Here is a 22,998-nt window from a genome sequence, read left to right on the forward strand (position 1 = left end):
TTGATAGCAACATCTTTTTCAACCAATAATCCCTAACTTCTATGATAACAATATCCACCCCATTGCTTCCCTTACTGATTTTTCTATTTTTCCATTGTCATCTAGAATGTACAAATTCTTTCATTCATCCTGAGGCTGAAATGCCTACCACCACGGCCTTGCATACTTTTGAATAAATATATGGCTAAATATATAGCCAAAGATTCATGACAAATTATTACACAAATCAAATAATTGGAGCAGTTCCTCCTTAGCAGATCCATTCAGAGCCTGGCCATTTGACCTGTTAGTCTGCCCCGCTGTCTTTCTGCCCTCCACCGTGCACAGCTTTATCAAGCAGGGAAATGTTCACATCTCAACCACATTCTTTCTAATTTCCAGTATCGCATCAGACACAGTTTTTCTATATGGAAAATAGTTTTTGAGATCTGAAAAAAAATTCAAATAATTAAAATATTTTATTGTAAGTCAAGTATTTTTTATAAGTCAAAAACTTAAATGTTAACTGGGCTGGAGCCAAAAATAAAATATAACCTTAACTTACATTTAAAAAAAGCTGTATATAGAACTATTTCCCTGTGGTCTGGAAGTCACTCAGTACTCTTGAAAGGTTTTTACCCACTGAAACTAATGTGACATTAGAGACACTAAAAACATTTGCAGATAACAGGGAATCCAACTCGTGGAAACTAATAAAAGGTATTACCACAGTACACCATTTATAAACCTTATAAAATGTCTTGGGGTCATTCATGCTTCCTAGCAGTTCAAAAATCATGAATGCTTTCAGCATCTCAGAAGCAGCAGACACAGCAGGATAAAGAAGTGTGTACTCTATTGGTACTTTCAGCCATGTTTTTGGATGACCTTAGACAAATGTTGACATATTTAAATAAAGTGCCTATGTCATGGCTAATAGGCAGGAAATGAGGCAGACCAATAAATTCAAGACAGAAAAATCCGAAGTCAGAACAAGTAGTTGATTATTCAGATACTTAAGACACTTTTTAAGTTTTAAACATCATAAACATCATAAAAATAATTCATTTATATACCAAAATAAAGCAATTTTCACTTTTTCTTGTCCCATAGTTCAGCGAAGAAATTTTTACATTTATATTTATTATTTGACATTCTAGTCAGATATAAGATTTGGAGTGTTTTGAAATAGTTACTTAGAGTAGGTTTTTATCTCTCTTCCCTGACAAATAGTTTTACTCTGAATGTTGTCTAGTAAGTCTTTCCCTAATGATTTTCATTTTTATTGAATGTAAGAGTGTGATTATTATACTTTGGTGTATTCAGTTGGAAGATTACCTTGTTCTCAATCAATACCTAATACTAATTGAATGTCTATTATGTCTATTGTGTGTTAACTATACATTATTATGTGCCTGGCAATTTGTTACGCTTTGTATAAAACTCAGACGGATTTATGTCCTGGAGATGAATCAGGCAGAGATAAATCTGAACACCTCAAGGCTTTATTCTTTCCACTCTGGCCCCTGAAAAATCTCTAGTTTCACTTGGAAGTAATGCTGCCTTCTGAATTTGTTTCAGAGATCTCTTGTATCAAATACATGGACTCCATCTCCATTTTATTCTGAAATGTGTTCTTCAGAACAGAAGAGCACAGTGCAGATGCCATGAGAAAGACTCATGATAATCCTTCTGCATACAACAGATATTGTCTTAGCACAACTCACTTTTAGACCCTCTCAGTTGCACATGACTGAAGGCTTCCACTAGATTTTTATCGCAAGAAAAATTCAACCTGTATAGTAGAAAAGTTATAGCTATAAAAGTATGGTATCAAATTGAGCTAGACTGAAAATTTGAATCAATCTAATGTTGGCTTTCAATGAACATACTCCGTGAAATTATGATTCACATAGTATAAAGATATAAATAGCCTGCTATTAAAAACAGACACATATAAGATATTAGTTTAAAAGTTGCATTTTATATTAGTTTATAGGTAACTCACCTCACCTTAACACTGTGCATTCATAGAAAAAATTCCTCCTCTATAACACTTTATAACCACCACTATTTCAACCATATTGTTCTGAGGTTTTGTTAGATATTTTTTCCAGGTTAATGAAACGTCTAAATATCATAAAGAAGACACTGCCTCCATCAATGTCTGAAATTCCCAGGAAGACTTGGCCCATTAATAAAAATCCAAAACTATTCAGACTTGAATACTTATCATTTCTCTAAGAGGCTTATTAAAGATAACAACACTAAGTATTTGTTTACAACTGAATTGCTAGAAACATGTTCCAACACTCCCAAGGAGGCACTCATCCAAGAAACATCTTGCACGACAAATCTCTTTGGAATGATCTGACACTATTGTTGGCCCCTTGATTTCTCTGATGACTAGAAACAGAGCATAGTGTGTGTTTTGGAGGTATTCTGTGATTTATGTGGGAATGATGATCTTACTTTCCTGGCTCAACAATTTGCTCATCATTGCTTTTCTACTTTATCTTTGTTATGCTTATCTGCTTCACACTCATGAGCCATTAATTTACCTGTATGTTTTTGAAGTTATTCTCTTAGTAGAACAAATGATCTGAAAATTAGTTCTTTAAAACCAGCAATTAAATCAAAGGGAATGTTTTCTTTTTCTAAATTAAAGAGGGAAATTTATAGAAATTATGTATTTTTGTTAGCATAAATGTAAAAATTGAGGTTTTTTTCTAATGAATATGGAAGTCAGTACTCTACAAATGGCCCTCCAAGATTACCTGCACTAATACTTGAAACTGTGGACATGATCATATTTCATGACTGTGAATATGTTACACACCATAGCAAAAAGGATTTTGAAGAGGGGTTCCTGGCTGGCTCAGTCTTGATCTGTGACTGAGAAAGAAACTGTGACTCTTGATCTTGGGGTTGTAGATTTGAGTCCCAGGTTGGGTGTAGAGATTACTTAAAAATAAAATCTTAAAAAAAATTTTTTTAAATGACCCTGCATATATAATTATGGTCAATTTACATTACAATCAAGAGATTACTTTGGATTATCATGTGGGCCTAATCACATAAGCCTTTTAAAAGAGAGTTTTCTCTAGCTACTAAGGAAAGGTGGAAGTTAGAAAAATAGAAAGCCTGAGATTGACATGCTATTGTTGACTTGAAATGCAGGGCATCATGTGGAGGGACTGGAAAGTGGTCTCTACTCGCTGAGAATGGTCCATGCTGATAGTCAATAAGGAGGGACTTCATGTCTCCAAGTCATGGAACTGAATTTAGCCAACTTAGGTGAGCCTGAAAGGGGATTCTTCCCCAAAGCCTCCAGAGAAGAGCTCATCCTTCCCAACACCTTGATTTCCACATTGTAAGACCACAATCGGAGATCCCAGTTGAGTCTACTTTTTCCGTCCTACAGGAGTTTTGAGATAATACACGAGTGTTGTCCTAAGCCACTAAAATGTAAAACAGCAAAGGATAATTAATGCAGAGATATTCTGAATTGACCTTTGGATTCCTTCTTAGAATTTTTATAAGATTTATTGTAACTATCCAAAATATCACAATATTCATTAATTTCCTTTGCAATGAATTTAATGAAAATGTTCTCTATACTGTCAAATTAGAGAATAGTTATCACTTAGGATATTTAAGATATTTCAGTCTATACATCTTCAATAATTATGTTAGGGTGTGTTATTCAAGCATAAAAGTAAGCAAGAATCCACTATGAGTGGTAGCTATAAAACATTAGGATTAAACTTTAATGAAAATTTAAAATGGAAAACTTTTATTTTTAAAGTTTGTACATTTGATTTATGTCACTCCTGGCTTCTACCTTATCTCTAAGCTCAGAGAAAGTATATAGAATGGTACTTATAAAATCAGTTTTCATCAGATTTGTATTTTAAAAATTCTATTATAAAATGGAATTTCATATGAAAACTCCCTGCAGTGTATTGCATATATTTAATTTTTCTTGAGTAAATCTGTTTCAGAACCATGTACATCAGTCAGCACTGTTTATTATGTATTAACTCAATTCTACCATTATTTCCGTGCCCTCAAACTCTGAAAAAAGTTCAAATTAAGTATAATGAAAATAATTTTACTTTGAGAAAAATCACCTATTTCATTCACAAGAAGGTTAATCTATTTCCTATCTTTTAATTGTGTTTCTCAAAGTTCCCTTATCCTTATTTTCTCAAATTCAAATCTCTTTAATATGGAGAGAATTAAAGAAATAACAGCTCAAAAAATTTAGTGAAATACATATCACCTTTTTAATCATGATTATATATTTCTGTGTCTATAAGGTGCCATTTGAGCTTTATATCCCATTGAATTAGTGTTGCTTAAAAGGGTTAGATTCATTAAATCAAATAATTAATTTGGTACATCTCATAATTAACATATGAATTATTATTTCCTGTTCTTGTACTGTCTCTGTAGCCAAGGTAAGATTTTAGGATAAATTGAGAAGTGCTTACCTAGAGGCATAATTTGAGGGATGTTTTATAACCTAAAAATATTTTGACTCCTTCCACAGCCTCTATTCCAATCCCTCTTTCTGAAAGAGTTTCTTTTTGGGAGACACAAAATGTCATTAATTCATTCATTCATCTATTCATCTATATTCATTCTTTCAATAAATTTTTATTCAGCATTGGTATAGATTATGGAGGCTAAAATGGTGAATAAGAAGTATTTATTGCATTTCTATTCCATTTTGAAGGTAGAGAAAATGATGACAATAACATGTAATGTGTGCTAACTTGACAGATGAAAATAGTAATATGGGATCATGAATATTGTCTTAAAATATTAGGAGATGCTTCCTAAGATGTGAAATTTAAGGAGGATCCTTAAGAACAATGTAAGTTAGATAAGCAAGGTGAGAAGCAATTATATTTATTTCTGTGAACTTTCCTGGGGAAGAACAGGACAAATTCTATGTGTAGAAGGTGGGAGAGGTTAAGAAAATTACGATACCTCTAAGGAACAGCAAGATTGGTGCCTTTGGAAATATACAAAACCATGTAGTCCATATGGCTAGGAGTGTAGAGTATAAAGCCGGATTTGAAGTTAGGATGTTGAGGTTGGAAATATAAACTTATCCATACTTTAAAGGACTTTGCTCTGTTGAGAAGTTCAGAGTGCAGATGTTACCAATATAATTTAACAATGTATCTTGATATTTTGCCTTATTAGATTCTGTGTGTCTGTGCATGTGAGTACACATATGGTTTTATTGTAACAAAGAAACTTGTACACTTTTAACATTTTTTTTAAATTTTTTAATGTTTATTTATTTTTGAGACAGAGAGAGACAGAGCATGAACAGGGGAGGGGCAGAGAGAGAGGGAGACACAGAATCTGAAACAGGCTCCAGGCTCTGAGCTGTCAGCATAGAGCCCGACGCGGGGCCTGAACTCACGGACCGCGAGATCGTGACCTGAGCCGAAGTCGGCCGCTTAACCGACTGAGCCACCCAGGCGCCCCCACTTTTAACATTTAAAACTGAGCATCCTTTTTCCTCTCCAGTGAAAACAAAAAGAAAATTTAAAGATAAACAGGATACTTATTTACTTAAAAATAAATAAAAATAAACATTGTCTATTACAATAGACAGTGTCAATTCCAAAAAAGATCCTACAGGTTCTGCCGATTCTCCATCGAGTGACAGGGCTCAAGTCATCATTAGGAGAGAATTTTATTTTAAAAAGTTATCTTCAACTGCAAGGATGTCTGTGAAACATCACAACCGAACATGCCAAAGGAGAAGCCATGTTGTCAAAATGCCCACTCAACCCACCCAAACATCTCAAATCCTGAACTTCTAAAACCCCATTTTTAAAAGTTTTTTTTTCTTTTCTTTAAACAAGAGAAAGTAGACAGATACATGTTGGTGAGTGCTAACTGTCCATACTCACATAGAGACACAGTGTAATTTCTGAGCCCAATATACAAAGAAGGGAGGGAAAAGGCTAGAGTTCTATGCCCTACTACACAGGGGCCTAGCACCCTCCAGCTTCCAACAGAGCTAGGGGAGCAGAAGGTTTTTCTTTTTTCCCCACAGAGCACGGTGGTGTTGATTCCATCAAGTTTTTGTTGAGACAGAAAGGGATATAAACAAATTTGGGTCAGAAAGGGGTAGAGATTCTTTTCCCACTGTATTCTGCTCAAGGTATCTCCCTCCCCAACCCCCCAAAATAAATTGAGAAACATGGTATAAAGGGAGAGAAAAAAGTCTTCAAAAAATAGGGCAAATGAGCACAAGAGGAGGAAAAAAAAAAAAAAAAGACTGCAACTGCCTCCCAGGGACTGGAGAAAATTAATAAAGAAGGTTGGAATCCATTAGTGTTTCATTAGTCATCTCCTTCATCCTCCTCTCCTTCCTCCCTCTCATCATCATCTTCATCTTCTTCAGCTTCATCCTCATCTCCTTCATCGATATTTTCCAATCCTTCATCATCATCATCTTCTTCTTCTCCTTCCCCTTCATCATCCATATTGGGAACCAGGTAGTACTGTAATGGATTTGGCCAAATATCAACTTTGATGACCTCTCCTAACTCATCTGCACCCATATCAGAATGTCAGTAAACCAGGTGAAGAAGCTCTCTGGTTCCTCACGCTGTCTCTTCCTGCTGGCCTTATTCTATGTTTGACTTGAACGTTTGTCAGATCCTTTCCAGATTTCCATTTGATTTCAGTGGACTTCAAAGATAGATCATCACTCTCATTCCTACGATATTCTTTGGAGAGAACTTTATTTTCGAAGTGAGGGTTTTCATCAAAATAAAAATCTATTCTGTAACCTGATTTAACATCTTCAAATTCTGTCACTTCAACTCTTGTCAAATAATGCAGCGCCTCTTCATCCTCCTCCCAAGCAGTGAAAGCACTTGTGAATGGTTGACAAATGTTGTTACCCCAAATTTGGGATTTGGGTGATCAATTCCAACCAATCTCTTCTGAAAAAAAAAAGTTTGGTGGAGTTTGTTATATTTCTGTTCTACTTCAAAAACCTTCCCACAGGCTTCTTCATTAAGTCTGTCTATTTCATTTTGTACTTCATCAATATGCTTAGTTGTTTCTTGCTGTCCTTTTTCTTCCTTTGGCAAGTGCTGAGAGGACAACGTCTCTTCTGGCTTGGGGGCATGAGGCAGTAGCAGTTTCTTGGTTTGAGGAGGGAGTGAAGATGTGTTTGGGGCCCATGCTGCGAGGAAACTCCACAAAACAAAGGCAGGCACATGTCTTGGAGAAACTCAGATTATTTGCCTAATTAGATTCTTATCACAGTGTTAAAAGTTATCAAAATGAATTTCTCATGATGTAGAAAATCTTTGGAAGTTATGATAAATATATCCCTAAGCTGGAAGATTATTTTAATGCTTTCTTGAAATGCTTGTTTATATGTGTATTAACTAACTTATGTATTATTTCATATGTACCAATATTATCAGAATATCTTGTATTGGAATAACTATTCCAAGATAGCAATGATAAAATTGGGACAATATGTTTAAAATATACATTTCAAGGTACTTGTGGATGAATAAACAGACCTGAAGGTGAGCCAGATTTTAGAAGAGGATATTTGACCCAAGTGAGATTTACATTTATGTGGCATTTTGCCTGAGGGACTCATTAGTACTCAGGGCTCAGGATAGGTGGAACTTAAGGAAAAAGCCAGGGGGTTATTGATTTGGGGAGTCAATGGATGGAGACTAGGATTGCTTAGGTAGCTGAAACATGAGGTTGAATATGCCACAAAAGTACAGAGCTACAGAAAAGGTGACCCCAAATATCTGGGTTTCAGTTAATTTGGCTTATTTATAAATGAGGTATTCTATATAAAGTTTCTCACCTGAGGCCTGATGTTAACATTAGCTGAATAGCTGAAAAAATTCAGGTTTCAACTGTTGCCCACTGCATGGAATGACAGTTTAGAAAATGAGCCCAGTGAAGTTAACTGACTCAACATAAAGCAGTACTTTCCAGAGCAGGATAACAAAATCCACTGTCTCTGCAATATCTCCCACAATGTTCAATAAACAATAAAAAAAGATATTAGTTATCCAAAGAAACCACAAAGTGGGACCCATAGCAGAGAGAATATGCTGCTAATAGAAATAGGTCTTCATATTTGTTGATTATTAAGGAGACAGGAACTTTAAATTGGATTAGGAGGCATGAATGTTAATTCAGCTAATATAAATATGTTCAAGGACATAGATAACCTTATCTAATGTGTTGCCAAATACTATTTATATGTCTGCATAAACCAAATAGTGTTGCTTTGTACAAATGCATTTTTAGTTATGTAAATGGAATCGCTTATGTATTTTGTTGCTTTTTGCTTTTTTCATTGAACAAGATGTTTTTCAAGATCTATAGATGCACCATATATACATCATATTTCTCTAACCCCCATATTTTACCTCACCTTTGTCCCAGGAATGGTCACATTGATTGACCGCATTTCAACCATAATGATAAAATGAGCATTCTCGTAAGTTGCTTTTATGGCCCTGTGTGACAATTTCTTGGAGTATATATCCATGAATAGAATTTTTGTGTAATAAGGTAGGTGAATACTTAGTGTGGGTAAAGTTCTATAGCTAACCCAAATGATTATACCAATCTACATTCCTGGTAGCAGCACATAAGACTTCTTATATTCTCTTATCTTCAAAAAGGTTTGGATTAGCCAGCTCCCTAATTTGCAGAAAGTAAAATCTCCTTATAGATATAGTTTGCCAATGAATGTGACCATCTCTTCAATATGCATATTAGCTTTCAGGATTTTCTGTTCTGTAAGTTACCTGTTCATGATCTTTGCCAATTATTTTTTCTGACAGAGTTGTGTTTTTCTAGTTGTTTTGGAGACGCAACACATACATTGTACATATTAATCAACTTTTACTTTTGGATATTGCAAATTCCATTCCCTAGTTTGCCTAATAAATTTGTCCTTGGTTAACTGTGTTGAACATAAAACCATAATTTTGATGTCATACAATTTGTTCCTGACTTTAATTTTTGCAGTTCTTCTCCACTCCAGTTCACAAAGCTATTTTCCTAAATTTTCTTCTATTTGCTTTGTAGTTTTTCCTTTCAAAATTATGTCTCTAATCCATTAGAAGTCCACTTTTGTGCCTGTTTCTTAATCAAAACTGAGGAACACTGAAGACAACCTATTCTTTCTTAAGTTTAATTAATTTATAGTGCTAGTCATAGGGGTACACACTGTCCCTCAAGAACATGTGTCAGCTGTTCTCCCTTTTAGAGCTTCTAGAATGACTTCCTGATAAATTAACAATTGTCTACAACCTTGACTTCTGTTGGGTAACTGAAATCTACAATAAGGCAATCCATTGTAGAGAGAATATCGTGTTTTAAGTTTGCTTTCAGATTGATTTTAAGCAAGTTTTCTAATGGTGAGCACTTCATGATAAGGCAGAGCCATGCTAAAACAAGCAAACACAAATGCAACCCCCCAAAACCAAAAGCTTTCTTCTAAGGATCATGGAGCAATGATCTATCTCACTTTATGTTTTCCTTGCTGTCTCCAACTTTTCTCCCATGCAAACATAATGTATCATATGTGTGCTTCCCAACCAAGGAACAACTTTTACAAAACAAAACAAACAAAACAACTTTTAGGGGTTGCCAATTCGTTAAGTTTCAACCAGAGCCTGAATTTTATGATTTCTATACCGATTTTCTATTATGTTCAAATTCTATATATCTTGTCGTAGTCACATTTTGAAAATTTATCTTTAGTCTGTCATATTTTGTTCCATCATGAAATACCAAAAATACTTTAATTTTTTAAAGTATAGTTAGATATACTATGACAAATATTACACTTAGAGTTTTTCCGTAGATGAAGATTGAATAAGTAAATGGAACAGTTTAAAACACAGAAAATATTTTGTGTTGAAAAAGACAATGCTTTTCTCACTTAGTCTTCTGTAAGCTTTTCCTTAAGGATTTGTAGAAACAGAAGAATCATAAATAGTTTCATATGTACATTATCTGCACTAGCAATCTCATTTTAATATTAATGTCATCTTCATTTTTCTATCAATGTAACTTTGCCTGAAAAGCTTTTGATTTAGTATTATATCCTTTTCTGTTTTGTTTCTCTTGATACTCACCCTCTTCTCTCACTTTCTCTGAGTTTAAAGTAAATATTTAATAGATAATGTTCAGAGAAGGAAATACGGATGCATTAAAATATTGTTAGGATAGTACTCTGAGCAACCTTGCAGGAAAATATTTTCAAATAAATATTCTAATGCCATTAAAAGGTGGTTTTGTTTGTGTGTTTGTTTGTTTTCCTTAGCCTTATAATTCCTGGTTGAGGGCATACAGTGATAAAATTGTAAATCTATTTATTGAAAATAAATATTGATATTTTGACACTCATGTTGTAAGGGTGAATGATAAAAGCCGTAATACTAAAGATTCAATTTGTGGTGACAATTTAGTAATGACATTAATTTATCAAGTTTTCAAAACCTTATGTAGAAAGAAAAATAGGAGGTCAAAAGGACTTAGGTATTTTGAGAATGTACAGGATTGATCCTCAGATAGTCACCCTTGAAATATGAAATTACTTTCATTGTAAAACACACACACACACACACACACACACACACACACTCACATATGCCATAGATACATCACAACATTATCTCTTCAAAACACATTTAAAATACATCAACAGAAATAATAATAGAACTGCATCTATTAATGAAGCTTAAGACATTTTTTCCTGATGCCATTGAATTTCTGGGGTTCTTATTATCTGTGTAAGAAAATATTATAGCTGTTTAAATTATCCCTGTTTAATCTAAAACCTATAATAATCAAAATGACTAAGAATGATTTAGACTCCATGACAGAAGTGGTGGTGATAAAATTGTGGAGTTAATGCATTGTGCAGATCAGAATGTTTTTTGGAGTTAGATGTAGGAAGGCAGATTAATAAGAAATAAGGATAATGCATTTGGATTTATACTTTCATAAATCTTTTCCCTGAATAGCAGTAGGAATTTACAGAGGATACATCTAAACTATAGACAGTGCTCCAAAGATAATCAGGGCTTAGAAAACTAATCATAGAATAGTATTCAAGTTTTTGTGTTGAGTTGGATTTCTGGGATAGGATTTAATACATTCAAATGATTATCATCATATTAAAAAAAAACAAAAAAGAAACAAATAAACAAAAACTTTCTTGTGTACTACTCACAAGGAAGAATGAAATTTTGCATCTCTTAACCATAAAACTGCCTTTCATACACGTAATATCCATAACTCATGTTGACTTTCACTTTCAAATTCTGACTGATCAAGCACAGAAATTGTGTTTTGATCTTTGAGTCAGTAAAATTTATTTTATAAAAATCAATCAGTTTTATATTTTGTTAAAGAGATGGAAAAGAAATGCAAAATTTGTGCTTTTCCTGTATGGAAAATATGATTAACTTGCTCAACATCCTTTCCAATCTCCTTAAAGTTTGGGTTCTGCAATCATTTCTGCCAATTCAAAGCTGAGGTATGTGAAAAGGGAAGTGAGGTGCAGGATACGTATTTTATGCACATTCATGATGGGATGGTTTTGAAACTAGGATATTTTTGATTCCGCAGCTTACTACAGCGATGTACCTTTCTGATATCACAGCTCTGATTGCAATAGTGATAGCAGTGGCCTTGTGCATAAAGTAGTAGTTGTAGCTATCCCAAATTTGGCAACGGCAGAGAGCACTTACCTGGGCTTTGCTTTAGAAGTTTATTCCTGAATAATATCCCATTGTGTGTTCATCCTAGAGCTTGCTCCTCTAGCTCCCAACAATGGTTTTCTATGCACCTATCAAACCTTCTGCATAATATAAACCACACAGAGGTATGAGAAGTGTTTGTAGTCACTGAACTTCAAAGAAAGGAAAATCTGTGATTGCCTCTTTGACCTGATCTGATTAGTTTTGACACTAGTGAAAGTCAGCCTACTGTTAGTAAATGAGACACAATTCCCATAAGTGTTCAAGAGCTCAAACAGAAAAAATATATATATTTATGTTTCAATCTTCAGATCAAGACAAATTCAGAAAATCAGAGTTTTTATGACTTACCCAAAGATGATTTCTTAAATTTTTTCATCAAAACTTGATTTAATATTCACAATAACACCAAAGACCGTGTTCCAGTTTTGGCATATTAGGTCATAAAAAGAAAACTTCTAAGTCCTAAATTGTCTCTTTAATATTGATGCTAAGTATCTTATAGGCAAACTCTAATTTGAGATAATAAGATTGGGAAAATATATGATTAACTTCTTAGTGTAATTTTTACCCAAACTACCCTAAATTACTTAATATAAGCATGCTCATGTATCTCAACTCTCCTTTGGAAAACGGTGATAGGACAGTTTGGATAAACAAGGCTTCATATTTTTCTTGCTATCAGCAGTTTTCCAAAGTTTAATGAGACTTTCCCAATAAAGTATCAGAATTCCATGGCCTTCTCAACAAATTATACCTAGAAGTAGAGCTTAGTATACATTATCTATAGGATGCATACTTTTGGATAAAGTTTTGTTAGGTTATTTCTTTTATTGAGTTATCTTTTATTTAATGTAAAATTTACCATATTTACCAGTTTTACGTGTACAATTCAGTGGCAGTAACTACCTTTATAATGCAACCATCACCACAATTTATTTCCTTTTTTTGAGGGGGGAAGTCCATTTAAACCCAAACTCATGGTTATGTTTCATACAAATAGAATCACACAATAAACGTTTCTTGTGTATCTGGCTTATTTACCTAACAATGTTTTCAAAGTAAATCCAGAATTTTATTCCTGAATAATATTCCATTGTGTGTATATGCCACATTTTCTTTATCCATTCTTCAGCTGATGGACACTTGGGTTTCATCCACTTTTGACTATAAGAGAATGGAATAAGTTTTTATGAATATTCATTTACATATAGTTGTCTGAAAATTCCTTTCCAATCATTTGGAGATATGTACATAGGAGTGGAATTGGGGGAGGTAATAAATATAGTAATTTGACATTTAAGTTTTTAAAAAGTTATTTATTCAATTTTGAGTGAAAGAGCATGAGTGACATCCAGGCAGAGAGAGAGAGGGACAGAAGATCCAAAGTGGATTCTGTGCTGACAGCAGTGAGACGATGTAGGGTTTGAACTCATGGACTGTGTGATTATGACCTGAGCTGAAGTTGGACACTCAACTGACTGAGCCAACCAGGCACCCCGACATTTAGCTTTTTGAGGAACCACCAAATTCTTTCCTATGGTGATTAAGCCATTTTATATTCTCACCATCAATTTATGAGAGTTCCAATTTCTTTCCATGTTTACCAACTTATTTTCTTTTTTAAAAAAATAGTTATTCTAATAAGTGTGATATGATATCTCATTATTGTTTGATATGCATTTCCCTAATGATTGGTGATGTTGAGAATCTTTTTATGTGCTTGATGGCCATTTGTATATATTTTGGGGGGAAACGTCTATAATATTTTAGCTTTTTAAAAAAATTGGGTCCTTTGTCTTCTTGTTAGTGAGTTGTTTGTTTTCACATATTTTTCACACTGGATCCTTATTAGATATATAACTGGTAAATATTTTCTCTCATTCTGTAAATTATCTTGTTGCTATATTGATAATATCCTTTGATCCACAAAGGTTTTTAATTTTTATGAAGTCTTATTTATCTATTTTTTCTTTTGCTGCTTATACATTTGGTGTCACATCAAAGAATTCATTGCCTGATCAGGATCATGAAGGCTTACTCTTGTGTTTTGTTCTTGAGTTTTATGGTTAGAGCTGGTATATTTATGTCATTTATTATGCCATCCATTTTGAGTTAATTTTTATGTATGATGTGAAGGAGGAATCTAACTTCATTCTTTTGCATATGAACCATACCATTGTCCCAGCAATATTCATTGAATAGATTATTTTTTTCCCTTTGAGTGATGTTGGCATGTTTGTCAAAAATAAATTGGTTAAGGATACATGAATGTATTGTTGGACTCTTAATTCTATTCTATTGGTAGATTTACGTATGCCAGAGCAATACTGTTCAGATTACTGTAGTTTTGTAGTAAGTTTTGCAATCAGGAAATGTGAGTCTTGTACCTTTGCTTTTATTTTTCAGTATTTTTTTGGCCATTTGAGATTCCTTGAAATTCCATATAAATTTGAGGATCAGCTTTTCCATTTTTGAAAAAACACCTTTGGAATTTTGATGGAGATTGTATTGATTCTATAGATTTCTTTGGATAGTCTTGATATCTTAGCAATATTAAGAGTTCCAATCCATGAACAAGGGATTTCTTCCCATTTATTTAGTTCTTTTTAATTTATTCCAGCACTGTTTTATAGTGTTTAGTGCAGAATTCTTTCATCTTCTTGGTTAAATTAATTCCTATTGCTCTATTCTTTTGGACGGTGTTGTGAATGTGATTGTTTTCTCATTTTCCTTTTTGAAATATTCATTCCTAGTGTATAGAAACCAATCCAGCAATTTTTCAGATTTCATTTATTAGCTTTACTAGCTTTTTTTTTGTGGATTCATTGGTATTTTGTATATAGTGGATCAGATCATCTGTGAATAGAAATAGTTTTACTTCTTTCTTTCCAATTAAGATTTTTAAGAAAGTCTTTTCTTTCTTTCTTTTTGCTCTTTTTTATGTAGAAAATCAATTTATTGTATTATAAGCACTTATACAGTTAGTTATGGGCAATAACAGGCCTGGTGGTGAAACAGATCACCCAAATTAGAGATGGTATCAAACTGGTGGTCAATAACTAACTCCTAAAAATGTAACACTTATTCATGATTAATTTAATTTAAAAAAATGCAAGATTTATTTTATAGACTTAACTAGACAGACCTCTTAACTAACTAAAGAGGTATAGCGATCAGGTAAAAACATACATCTTTACAACTTGGTTCAAGTTAAAAAAAAATCCAGAAGGGAAATAAATACTATGAAAACAGCTTTAAAAATGCACTCCTAAGCAAAAATATATGAAGAAAGAGGAACACATAGTTTTGCCTTAACTGAAGAACAGGAGAGGAGACTGGTTTTGCCTAGGAAAATGTGCATCTTGTGAAGTAAGATATGAAGGTATTAGACTAGGAATATGTATGTCTTGCATCTTTCCTATTTGCTGTGTAAAAATAATAGTCTGCAGTGTTATACATCATACCTCAGACACCTACCTCTCTTGGCTTTATTCTTATTCAAGCGTTTACCTACATGAGACTAAAAACTTAGAGAAATAGCATAAGAAAAATAACCACACACAATATTTCCCTTTATGTGACTACTTTAGATGTGGCTTGATTACTAGGAAATTACTGAAGAAAATTTAAGTATAAATCTGTGGCTTTGCTGAATTAAGCCCCCCAATTAATGTCTAGAAAACATTCACTCCTCGGGCCGATACCATTGCTAGTGGTACCTGTTATAGAAGGATATTCAAACAAAACTCTGAGTGTCTCAAAACCATTGTTAAATAAATCTCAGAGTTAAGAGTGGGGGAAAGGAGAGTCTAAAATCACAAGAAATGCAGAAATATCTAGGAACTTGTCTTTCTGGATCCATACTTCCCTTCAGGGTCTTCATCACTGTAAATATTGCCTATAATTTCCACATTTGCATAACGTTGTGATGTGACACAAAACAAATTACCCAAGCCTCATTAGGATTCCAGGAGAAATCAGGTATTGGTAATGTGATCACTATGAATAAACAATTCTGGTGGCCTATCTTCTCCATTGTCATGGGATCATTCCTCTCAATTTTACTTAAGTCTTACACATTCAGTCTGTGATCAGTACTATGGGGAGAGGACCCATTGTCACAGAGAAGAAAAGAGATAAGAACACACAGGGGAATGCACAAGAAGGTTTTCCTGAAGCCACTGGCTTGCTAAACAAGACAGGCTGAATTTCCTGAGTTTTTACAACTAGCAGTCTTAAAGCCTTGTGTTGAGTTTTTACAACTAGCAGTCTTAAAGACTGGTGTTTAAAGGTCAGCAGGCATGACTAGGATAGAACCTGGAGAGTACCGCTTGCCTGCTCCTGGGAAGAAGGCAGGCAAAGAGTACAAGGGCAGGTAGCATGGAAACAACAATCTGAAGAATGCCTGGGCCACACAGGATGGAGATTTTTCACTTTTCCCAGGGTGCATCTCTGAGAGGCAGTGTTCACTCTTCACAGAGACGCCTCTTCAGGAACAAAGGCGCTGGCTGGCACCATTGCCATCCCCTGCCACTCAGCATAAGCATAGAGTCACTGCTGGAAGCAGAACAACACCACACTGGCTGCCTAACTTGCTTACATCAAGCTCTGTCCCTAAGCACTCTGGTGGGACTGGCCTTCTCAGTCAAGCTTGTGTCATTCCTAGCATGGTGCGCCTCTCTCCACAGAAGACAAGACCAAACTCCTACTCACATCGTGTCTTCCTAACAGAGAGTTCTGCAGGGACTCAGTTCCATGGATACTGGCAAGTCTCATTTCACAAGCAGTCCAGAGCACACCTAGTTAAAACTCACCACATTCAGACCAGAGACCAAACACTGCCCACAGCAGGCAAGGAGAACCTCTGCAGACAACTGGCCTGAAGGATGGAGCAGCCAAACCACATCAGCAGAGCACACACAACACACACTAAAGACACTTCCTGAAGCCCCAGGACCTGGCAATACATGACTCTTCTTCATAAGACCATTACTTTCAGTAGCAGAGGACATAACTAGCTCTTCTAACACAGAGAAGGAGCCAGAGACTTAGACAAAATGCCAAGACAGTGGCACTTATCCTAAGTAAAAGAACAAGATAAGGCCATGGCCAGAGATCTAAGTGAAACAGATATAAGTAACATACCTAATGGAGAATTTAAAGCAACAACCATAAGAATACTCACTGGGCTTGAGAAAAGAATAGAAGACATCAGTGAGACCCTTACCACAAAGATAAAAGAATTAAAAAGGAATTAGTCATAGATGAAGAATACAATAAATGAGATTAGAAACATGCTTGATGCATGCAGGGGGCTGGAAGAAGCAGAGAAATGAATTACTGACCTAGAATGCGAATTAATACAAAGCAATAAAGCTGAACAAAGGAGAGAAAGAAGAATTATGCAACAGGAGCATAGACTTACAGAACTCAGTGATACCATCAAAATTAAAATACCATTCATATTAAAGGAGTCTTAGAAGAAGAAGAGAGGGAGCTCCTGGGTGGCTCAGTTGGTTGAGCATCTCACTTCGACTCAGGTCATGATCTTGTGGTCTGTGAGTCTGAGCCCCATGTTGGGCTCTGTGCTGACAGCTCAGATTCTGTGTCTCCCTCTCTCTCTGCCCCTCCCCCCACTCATGCTCTGTCTCTCTCTCTGTCAAAAATAAAAAAAAAAAACATTTAAAAATTTTTAAAAAAAAGAAGAAGAGAGAGCAAAATGAGCAGAAAATTTATTTCAAGAAATAACAGCAGGAAACTTCCCTAATCTGGAAAGGAAACAGACATTCGGATCCAGGTGACATAGAGAACTCTCTTTTGAGAAAAGCAGCTCAACACCAAGACATATTGTGATTAAACTTGCAAGATACAGTGTTAAAAAAAAAATCTTAAGCAGCAAAACAAAAGAAGTCCTTAACTCGTGGGAAAAACCAATAAGAGTAGCTGGAGATTTCTCAACAGAAATTTGGCAAGCCAGAAGAGTGGCATGATATATTCAAAGTGCTGAATAGGAAAAATTCTGCAGCCAAAAATAGTCTATCCAGAAAGGCTATCATTCAGGAAAGGAGATGTAAAGTTTTCCAGACAAACAAAAACTAAATGAGTTCTTGACCACTAAACCAGCTCAGCAAGAAATTTTAAAGGGGACTCTTTGAGTGGAAACAAGAACAAAAGTGACAAAGACAAGAAAAATTCAGAGGAAATCTCTAGAAACAATGACAAAACAAGTAATAATTGGCCATAAATACATATATATTGATAATTACTTTGAATGTAAATGGACTAAACATGCCAATCAAAAGACATAGTGTGCTGGAGCTCCTGGGTGGCTTAGTCGGTTAAGCGCCAGACTTTAGCTTGGGTCATGACTTTGCAGTTCGTGGGTTTGAGCCCCGTGTCAGGCTCTGTGCTGACAGCTCGGAGCCTGGAGCCTGATTTGGATTCTGTGTCATCCTCTCTCTCTGCCCTTCCCCTGCTCAAGCTCTCTTTCTCTGTCTCAAAAATAAATAAACATTAAAAAAAAAAGACAGGGTGCCAAAATGGATTAAAATAACAGACTCATCTAGGGGCACCTTGGTGGTTAAGCGTTTGACTTCATCTCAGACCATGATCTCACGGTTGGTGGGTTTAAGCTACACATTAGGCTCTGTGCTGACAGCTGGGAGCCTGGAGCCAGTTTTGGATTCTGTGTCTCCCTCTCTCTTTGCCCCTCACCCACTCACGTTCTGTCTCTCTCTCTTTCTCAAAAATGAATAAACATTAAAACAAAGACTCATCTATATGTTGCCTACAAGAGACTCATTTTAGAACTAAAGACTCACCTGCAGATTGAAAGAAGTTAAATTAAGCCCAGAGTGATAGAAGGAAGTAAATAGCAAATATTAGAGCACACTTAAAATCAATAGAAATATATAGTATTTTCAATACAATATCATCTTATGCTATTAACCAAAATAGGAAACAGTAGCACAAATTAATGAAATTAAGAGTTGGTGTTTGGAAAATGTTGACAAGCCTTTAGCTAGACTAAGCAAAAATAGATAAGACTCATATAAATACTTAAAAATGAAAGAGGAGACATTCTAAATAATGCCAAAGATATAAAAAGGATTATAAGGAACTACTATGAGCAATTTTATGCCAACAAACTAGGTGATCTTGAAGAAATGGATAAATTCCCAGAAATATTCAACCCATCAAGATGAAATCATGAAAAATAGAAAGTTTGAACATATCTATAACTAAAATGGGGATAGAATAGTTAATGAAAAAACTATCAATAAGAGACCTATTAGAGTAGCTCAGTTAGTTAAGCGTCCAGCTCTTGGTTTCAGCTCAGGTCATGATCTCACAGTTTCATGGGTTCAAGTCCTGCATTGAGCTCTGTGCTGACAGTGTGTAGCCTGCTTGGGATTCTCTGTCTCCCTCTTTCTCTGCCCCTTTCTCATTTGCGCTGTATCTGTCTCTCTCAAAATAAATAAATAAACAAACAAACAACAACAACAAAAAAAGCCCTATCAATAAAGCAAAGCTCCAGATAACTTCGTTGATGAATTACACCAAATATTTAAAGAAGAATTAATAACAGTCCTCAAACGCTTCCACAAAATTAAAGCAGAGAACATATTTATGAACACATTTTAAAACGCAAGCATTACCCTGATACTAAAGGCAAAATGCCACAAAAGAAGAAAAGTATAGGACAATAGCCATTACAAAACAGGTGCAGAAATCCCCAACAAATTACTAGGAAATCAAATTCAAAAACACATCAAAAAGATCAAGTGAAAATTATTCCTGGCATGCAAAGATGGTTCAATATGTGAAAATTGGTTAATGTGATATATCATATTAACAAATAAATAATGCAAATCACATGATCATCTCAAAAATATTAACTAATTTCAACAAAGTTTTATGATAAAAGCTCTCAACAAACTAATAATAGAAGAAAAACATCTCAGTATACCGAAGACCACATATGGAAAGTCCACATCTAACATCATACCTAATGGTGAAAAATTGAAAACTTTTTTTCCAAGATCAGGAACAAGGCCAGGATGCAAATGATATGACTTCTACATGGAAAAATCTAAAGACTACAAAAGAAATTCTGTTAGAACTAATAAATTAGGTAAATTTGCAGGATACAAAATGTACAAAAATCAGCTTTGTTTCACAAACTAACAACAAACTATTTGAAAAGGAGATTAGGAAAACAATCTTATTTACAATACCACCAAAAGAGAATAAAATACTTAGGAATAAATTTAGCTAATCATGCGAAAAACATATGTAATGAAAATTCCAAAACATTGATGAAATAATTTAAAGAAGACACAAATAAATGAAAAAAAGTATCTCATACACATGGATAGGAAGACTTAATAGTATTAAAATGTACATACTACACAAAGTGATCTACAAATTCAATATAATCCTTATAAAAATACCAGTGAGAATTTTTTAGTATAAATAGAAATTGCAATTCTACAATTCATATGAAACCACAAAAGACCACATAACCAACCTTGAGAAAGAACAGGATGCAAGCATCACACTCTCTGATTTCAAAATATGTTAGAAAGCTACAATAATCAAAGTGGTATAGTATGGGCATAAGAACTGATGTATCAATCAAAGGAACAGCATAGTGAGCCCAGAAATAAACAAACAAAATAAACATGCATGTTAGGTCAAGTGATCTCAAAGGTGCAAAAATTTCACAATTGGGAAAGAATAATTTCTTTAATAAATGGTGTCGAGAAAACTGGATAGCCACATACTAAAGAATGTAATTGGATCCTCATCTTACCATAGTAAAAAATCAACTCAAAATGGATTAAGGACTTACATATAAACTTGAAACTAAAAATCTTAGGACAAAACAGGAGGAAAGTTTCAAGACATTAGTCTTGACAATGAATTCTGGGATATGACACCAAAAGCACAGGGAATGAAAACAAAAATTAAAAAGTGGGGGACCACATCAAACTAAAACGATTCTGTGCAAAAAAGTAAACAATCAACAAAGTGAATGCCAACCCTCAAATTGGGAGAAAATATTTTCAGTCTTGGTATCTGATAAGGGGTTAATATCCAACACATATAAAGAACATCTAAAACTCAATAGAAAATAATAACCCAATTAAAAATGGGTAAAGGACTTGAATTGGCGTTTCTCCAAAGAAGACACACAAATAGCCAACAGGTATATAAAATATGCTCAGTGTCATTAGAGAAATACACATCAAAAGCACAATTAAATATAACTTCACACCTGTCAAGATGGCTATTATTAAAAAAAAAGAAAAGTTTGGAAAAGATGCTAAAAAATTGAAACCCTTGTGTGTTTTCTGACAGGAGTGCAAAATGTTACAGCCACTATGGAAACAGCACAGAGGTTACTTAAAAAAATTAAAAATAGATCTCCAATATGATTGAACAAAATCTTCTGCAAATTTATCCAAAAGAATTGAAATTAGAATCTCAAAGAGAAATTGGTAACCTCATGGTCATTGCAACACTATTTGCAATAATCATTGATAAATGGAAAAAGAAAATATGGTATGACTTTTATTCCTTTATTTTCTTTCTGATCCCCAGTATCATTTCAATAGTACCATATTCGAGTACATTGATTCTTTGTTCCGTCTGCTTAATTATGCTGCTGAATACTACTAATGAATTCTTCATTTTAGTTATTTTACTTCGTAGCTGTGTAATTTCTGTCTGCTTCCTTCTGATAATTTCAGCTTCATTATTAATATTCTTATTCAGTTTATAAATCTTTTTCTTGATTTTCTTCTCCACTTTTTCCATGGTTTTTTTCAGCTCTTGGAGCATATTTGAGGCAGTTTATAGAAGTATTTGTCTAGTAAACCTAATGTTTGTGTGCTTCCTCAGAAACAGTTTCCATTAATTTCTTCTATGAATAGACTATGCTTCCTTTTTTCTTTGTATACTTAGTAATTTTTTTTCCTGACAGTGGCAAATTATGAATATTATAATATGGTGACTCTGGAAATCATATTCTTTCTCATCCTCAGAGTTTGTTTTTTGGTTGCTGTAGGCAGTAGTTGCTTAATGATCTTTCTAAACAACTTTTGTGAAATTTGCATTCTTCGTCATGCATGCTCTCTGAGGTCTCTTATCTTTTCGATTATTGGCTAGTGGTTTGATAGGGATTTTCTTGAAAACAAAATGCCAAAAAAAGAGACAATGAAAATGAAAGCAAGAATGAAAGGAGGAAGGGGGGGGGAGAGAGAGAGAGAGAGAGAGAGAGAGAGAAACAAGAAGGAGGAGAAGGAGGGAGAGGAGAGCAGGGGAGAGGGTAAAAAGAGAAAAGAAAGAAAGAAAGAAAGAAAGAGGAAGGAAGAAAGAGGAAGGAAGGTAGGAATGAAGGAAAAGGAAAATGAAGGGAAAAGCAAAGAAAGAGAAAGGGAAAGAGGAAGGGAAAGGAGAGGAGAGGAGAGGAGAGGGAAGGAAAGGAAAGAAAAGGAAGGAAAAAAACCTCTCCTAGTTTTGCAGATGGGTTCTGTTATGTGTTCTTTTTCAATGCTTGGCTAGAATTGCTCTGAGCCTGGAGATGAGCCAGAGGTGAAAGTTTAGGGTCTTCTCAGTTTTTTGCATCAACAACAGAGTTAAAATATTGGTAAGATTTATTCATATTATCATAGTGATGTGAGGTTTTTCCTACACAATGGGGGCATAGGGTGAATGGAATTAATATTATTTCTATGCCTAATATTAAACCCTATGAAGACAACAGCAGAATAATATGGGTACATCATCAAGGATTCAGAAACATCAAAAATGAAGGTTAGGTTATCCTATAAAATAACCCATCAGTTCAGCTAAAATTCTGAGAAAACAAATGCATGGAATATGTATAGAACAAAATTATGAATACAAACTATGGTCTTGTGCCTGTTGTAGCAACAAAGGCTATATGAGCTACTCATATTTTTATTAGTTATATATTTATATAATTTAATTTTCTTCTGTATTTTCCTCTCTTCTTTTACAGTATTATTTTATATAGGATGGAGTAGTGGTTTTATTTCATAGGTTACTAGAAATCAAGGATGGATTGTTACTGGACTAAAAGGGATAATGCACATCACTCAGATACGGAAATGTGACAGATGAGAGTTTAAGTCTCTTCTTTGGGAAAAGGGTGACACCATACAATGAATTATTTGTGTTAGGT

At 34.4% G+C, this 22,998-nt stretch overlaps 1 pseudogene; it reads right to left on the reverse strand.

Moving 5' to 3' along the window:
• Positions 1-6,353: 6,353 nt before the first annotated feature.
• The window catches only part of LOC122218462, an 85,441-nt pseudogene continuing 68,796 nt past the window's right edge, over positions 6,354-22,998 (reverse strand).

The sequence above is a fragment of the Panthera leo genome, chromosome B1 (genome assembly GCF_018350215.1).
Source record: "Panthera leo isolate Ple1 chromosome B1, P.leo_Ple1_pat1.1, whole genome shotgun sequence".
Taxonomy (NCBI): domain Eukaryota; kingdom Metazoa; phylum Chordata; class Mammalia; order Carnivora; family Felidae; genus Panthera; species Panthera leo.